Source organism: Drosophila grimshawi, unplaced genomic scaffold, assembly GCF_018153295.1.
Source record: "Drosophila grimshawi isolate 15287-2541.00 unplaced genomic scaffold, ASM1815329v1 contig_44, whole genome shotgun sequence".
In the NCBI taxonomy this organism is placed as follows: domain Eukaryota; kingdom Metazoa; phylum Arthropoda; class Insecta; order Diptera; family Drosophilidae; genus Drosophila; species Drosophila grimshawi.
The window spans coordinates 14,999,332-15,005,736 of record NW_025063240.1 but is presented as its reverse complement, the minus strand read 5'-3'; positions in this window follow the sequence as shown (position 1 = coordinate 15,005,736).

The window sequence follows — 6,405 nt, the reverse complement described above, 5'->3', positions numbered from 1 at the left end:
CATTGTTATAATTTTTCTCTTATGGCGCATAATCAATGCCAGCCCACGACAGTGAAAAAGGAAAAAATATACAAAAAAAAAACATGCAAGGAGAGTGCACAGAAAATATTTAGGTTGCCCGGTCAAGATGGAATATTTATGCCATTTATGACACGAAAGGCCCTCGAAACGTGTGCCACTGACGTGTAATCCCCCCCCATCTCTCCTCTCCATTCACTCCTCTTGTATTGCCACAATTTTTGCATATTTGCAGCACGAAGCGAACGAAATGAAATGCACAAAAAAAAATCAGTTGGCAAGATAAAGCTTAGCCGAAAATAAAGCGCAGCCAGATTGGCCAATGACTCCACCCCCTTTCCGCGTCTGCATATCCCCAGTGCCACGACGTCGTAAAGCCAATCGAAAGCAAAAGATCTCAGTGGAGATATGAACATATGGACATATGGATCGTCGTCGTCGCCGTCGTCGACTTAGTACTCCTTTGTTGTTCGTTGCTCGTTGACGACGTCGAGCTGTCTGTGGGTGGCAGCGGGCCGAGGTCCATTTGCATATTGGAACGATTGAGCCGACTGGACTTGGACAACAATCCTCCCGACCAGACAATTGTGTGTACGACTGCGCCCCAATACAACACAACACAGGATCGTCTGAAGAAAAAAGAAAAAAAAAACAAAAACGGAGATCTGTTTTTCAGTGGGGCTTTCCTGTGGAGGTAGCAAAAATGTCATGCGATTTTATGACTTCATTAGCGACAACCACCGGCCAGGAATTTAATGGTCGCTCCATGGTCTCCGGGCCATGTCTTGTAGCTCGTTTTCGCCCTTTGTTGACAAACAAATTTGAGGCACATTTTCGTGCATTTCCAATGCGCTTGATGAGCAGCCAAAACGAAAGTTTAGAGAAGGAAAAAAAACTAATCAGAAGTTTGGAGTCCAATCGAAAGCCTAGTTAAAGTTTAGTCTCCATGTCACGAGCCATGCCTGATGCATATGAGGTTGCCTGCCTCATAATGACGTCGTGCAGAACATTTGTGCCATACGCTACGATGATTAAGGAGTTCGCTCAACGAAAACCAGTTGACACCTTTTTTTTCGCGGGAATTAGCACATATCACGCTGAAACGAAAACGTTCATATTTAATCAAATGTTCACTAATCGAATGACAAATTTGGTAAAAGTAAAGCAAGGGAAATTCCATCCACACCTTGGCAAAAGGAAATTTCTATTAAAATTGATTGTACAAATCCAAAAGGTTATCTGTGATGAATTCTTTTAAGCAATTTGCACATTTTAAAGTTGTGATATATGTTTTATTTGGTAAACCAATTAAAAGCAGAGCTATTTAAGCTGAAAGCGTAAATTACTTAAAAGATTTCGGCTTGTTTCATTTGATTTATTACAACATCAAAGTTGAACCCTGTGTAAGCATAGAGCTGTAGCATTATGTATATTTTTGAGAAAGCAAGATACAATAGATTGACGTTTAACAGGCTTTCAATAACTTTCCATTGCTTTCGGCAAGCCCACACCGAAAGATACAATGTCGGATAAGAAGTACAGAGAGGAGAGCTCTCAACTGACATCTCTGACTTCTGACTGCAAGCTGACGATAATGTCGTCGTCGTCGTCGTCGACGTCGACGTCGTCATCGTCATCGCTGATGCCGACAGGCGAATCATCAGGCTATCGACAGTGCACTTTTCCTCTAAGCCATGATCTCGCAATGCTAGCCGAACTGCAGCCACATGCATCATCATTATTATCATCATTGTCAGCTGCATGCAAGCGAAAAATCCAACTACTGCGCATGAATGAATCACTAGACAGAGCATGGGGCATGAAGCATGGAGCATGGAGCATGGAGTATTGAAATCAGGCTAAGCACGGGCACGCCGTCTAACGAGATCGTCCACTCAGATGAGTGAGAGGGGCGGGATTAGAGGGATGGGTGGGTAACTGCATCATACGAACGTCTAGCGAAAGTCGCGACAAAACTCTCATTCAACTGCAAAGCCAGCACTGCATAGCCATAATGATGAATTAGGCTGCTGTCATGTCATGACACAGGCGCTGTATCTGCATGCAATGCAGTTGTGGTTGTGGTTGTGGTTGTGGTTACGGCAGCTGTAGCTATTGCCGATGTGTAGGTAGTGAGGATCAAAGCGGGCAAGAGATGGAAGCGCTATGCTAAGTAAGTAAACACTGGCAAAATGCAATTGCAAATGTGAATATTCAAACGCAAGTAGGAAGTGCAGTCTTAAATGAGCTGAAGAGAAAAAATGAACAACCGTCTGACAAATCGTTTGTTGTTCGACTTAGCCAACGTTTACTTTTCGCTCTCCGCTGTCTGCTGTCTTCTGTCTGTTCGTCTGGCTAAGATTGGCGCTCCTTACTACTAAGTGAAATTCGGTGTACAATATGCGAGCTTTTTACTTATTGCCAAGGCACGTCATGATTATGTTTTGCGCCTCGTCTTTTCTCCCCCAGTTTCCCCCAAACACTGCTCGCTTCGTGCGCATGCAAATGTGAGGCTGCGGATTGGCTTTGGTTTTGGCTGTCGCCTAGTATGCTGTTAGCGTTTCCTAATTAATTGAGGCTTGCGACTTGTCGCTAGCAATTAGTTTGGGCAAAGGCAGATGACATGTTGTGTCATGTGTCAGTCTCAGCCGTGGCAAATGAAGTTATTACCCATGCGGCTGTGGCTGATGATGGCCAGGATGTGAAAGAGAACTGAGCTGCTGTTGAGCTGCTGCTGCTGCTGTTGCTGATCTGTTGCTGCTGCTTGGCCTCATAGCTGCGAAGGTTAATTGCCAACAATAAGATTCAATCAGGCTAATGACGGAGCAGCAGCAGCATCAATAGCAAGAAGAAACCAAACCAGCTTCCATCCAGTTTAACAACAAGCAGTCTGCCTCACCACGTACCACACAATTGCAATTTATGAGCACAGTTATTGGAGTTGGCTTCAAGTTAAAGCGAGTGCTGTTCTTGTGGCGACCTTACGGGGTCGCATGCATAAAATGCAGCCTCGTTGCGAAACTTTCTACCAAGAGCCAAAACCGAAATTATTGATAAAAAAGAAAATGCCAAAGTACAACATAATTTTGTTAAACGTAAATAGTTTTGTGGCCCGGCTACCAAAAGTGAACCATCTTCTCCAAGTTGCAGCTGCTGCGCGAGCGCACTTAACGAGCTTGGTCAGCTCTTAGAATTGCAGCGGGAGTAGCCAAGTAGTAGCTTGGATTGCGTTTTATGAGCAGCGATTAAGGCTCTCAGGTTCTAAAATAAACTTTAGTCAGCTAAAGAAGCATGAGGCAAACCCTAGAATGCTAAGTAGTTTAACTGCTTTCAATTATTGCGTATTCGTGCACATTTTTTAGCTTCAAATCTAGTTGGGAATACTTAACGCAAGCTTAACGTCAAAATCACGTAAAGAACCGTTTTATGCGGATTTTACACCTGTCATTTAGCTTTTCAATTAAATTGATTGAGAAAAAAAAACAATTTCAATTCGTTTACAGTTATATAAATATCTTGTATGGTGTACCTAATGAAGGCTCTCTAACAGCACTGCTCAAGTATTTGGAAAATATATCTTGATAAAGATGACAAAGTTAATATCCCGCGGAATTTCTTTTGATCTTATTGACGACTTGTGGGCACAGTGGTCAACAAGTGCATCCAGGAAATCACCAAGAATGCGGGTATCATCTGCATTCTTAGTTGGTTAGTTGATTATATTCATAATAATTTCAATGGCAATCTAATACGAGTATGTCATGTATTTGACTTTACCTTGTTATGCATTTTTCGAAATTAAATTTCTGATCTTTAAGACCGTCTTCGGCTTAAGTTAGTTTGCTTTGTTATTTTATGCAGTCATATTTCAAGCAATTACTACGAAATGATGATACTACTGATGATATTCGACCTGATGATAGTTATGGCCTTTAGTCATAAACAGCAACGCATATTGGAAAATGATAGCCTAAGGCACTAATTAGTTTAACTTATTTGCAGCTAACCGCAGTGCGCGGCAAACATATAAAAACAATAACTAGCATTTCTGTATTGGAAACAGTGTAGTCTGCTAGGAGCAGCGCATCCTGCCTTGTGGTTTGTTGGCCAGTTAATCCATAGATTTACTCGAACGGTGGCAACACAGTTAGTAAACTTTTTATCGTATGCGTTTTGCTTACTTTTTCGTCGATCCATTTAAGGCGCACAAAAATGCATTTTACGGTTTTGCAGTTGGCGGTGCAAATCTTTAACGGCTTTTAGCAAAAATATGGCCTTAACCAAATTTGGAACGTAACGATATTCAAACCTAGAACGTTGCCAGTTGCCTAGCCAAATGACTTTTGACTTTTGCTATCTTTCGACCTGAACTCAATTCGAGTCTCAACTATTGATAGCATTACCCACACATTGGGCTTATTAATCTGGATTGCATTTAGCGGTTACTTGTCGCTGCATATTTGGCAAATAGCCAATGCCGAGTGCCGACATGTCCGACTTGTCCAGGTTTGTATTTTTATTTTTTTGCTACGCAACAAATGTCGTCGCTTCATTAGGCCCCCAACATAGTCCAACAACAATCAACGACAGCCAACTCTGCCAATTTCCATCAAATTCCGTCCAACTTGTTGATGTGATACGCTAACGAATGGTATTTTTAATATGTTAATAAAATGGAAGTAGCTTTATAGCAGACCTAAAGAACTATTAATATAAGTTCTTCAGGTATACCTAGTCTAGCTCAGCTATGCTAGTAAAACTCTGAGAAGTTGTTTTCGAAAACATTTCGTTAAAAAAGCTTTTCTTTACATGTTTGTTTATTGTGATATATATGTTTGTTAGGGTATTTACGCTGCGTCAAGTCGAATTTAGCTGCTTGATGTTGTTTTTTTTAATGCGGCTAGACAAAACACTGATCGAGATTCAAGCTTTCGCTTTGGCTAGTCAATAGGCAACGTGCAACAGGCAACAGGCAACAGGCTAACAGATGCGGCAATTGCCTTAACTTGGTAGCTGGTACGAGGTATCTGGTAACTGGCACAGGTAGCACTACAATTTGCGCGCTTGTCAAGTGTACGACAACATTACGCGCAATTGTTCAATGTCAATGCATTTGATGGGCATGAAATGCTACAACAGCCACAGGCGCAGTTACAGTCGATGAATTGTTGCTGTTGCTCTTGTCCTCATTCATTGTTTTAGGCGGCATCTTCAGCAGGCAGCCAAAACAATTCCCATGTGCTGGCTGGCATGTTGTGTGATAACGAAGCTGATGCTCTAAGTGCGCCATTGTCGCCAAACAGCCAGAGAGTCTGATCGTCGAACAACAGCAACAAAAACATATTTCGAGTGGACTATGAACGCAATTAAGTTCCCTAAAGCACAGGAATCTCAACAAAAGTCAGTGTTTGATCAACATTACGATACGATCATAATTTACTCAACTACTTGTTTACGTTGGTTTATCAAAAATGATTCAAAAGTATTCAAAGTATTCATGATGATAGGCCTACAATGCGCCTTTGCTGGCATATGCTTTTCAGCCCCAGCTGCTTTTTCTTTTAGCCAAGTTGAAGTAACGCCCCAGAAGAGAGGAAAGAAGTAAACTTTTTATTACAACTGATAATAGATCTGAGCTATGCCCCATAAAGGCCATCGACCATCGACCATCGACAAACATTCAACACAGTCAACAAATGCTGACCCCCCACCCCACTCCATCCCTCTCCCATTCCCTAAGCATTGTTCCCCGGGGGCGCAATACAATGTTTAAAAACCGCTCATTTCAAGTGATTTTTCGGTTAATAAATGCATCAAAATGTTGAATCTAAAACATTTTTATGTCGTATAATTAATCACAATTATATATTTCTATGGTCCGAGTAAATGGCCGGGACAATGGCCAACAAAGCGAAACGACTTTGACTTGAACTTGGACTTGCGACGCGCATGTGGATGTTGATGTTGTTGCTGTTGTTGTTATTTTTGTGGATGTGCGGATACTTTGGTGAGGCGCCACGGGGGGTTGTACGGAGAGGGGTAGAGAGAGGGTTTAGCCAAGCGGCGCACTAAAATTTTATGACTCTATTATGAGTGTGGCGGCCATTCAGTTCCAGCTACGCTCGCGCTCCTCCATTGTGCTCGACCGGGCTATTGTTCTAGAGACGGGTCTGGAGCTGTAGCTGTATCTGTAGCTTGAGCTGTAGCTGGGTAACGAGTCTGGTGCCGCATAAAGCTGCACTTGGCGAACATGGCGATTCACTTGCTGTACTGTCTGGCTGTCTGTGCCTGCGCCTGTGCCTGTGCCTGTGCATATGCGCAAGTGGATGCCAAAGATTTCAGCTCACAGATTATTGAAGCAACACACACACACATACACACTGCCTA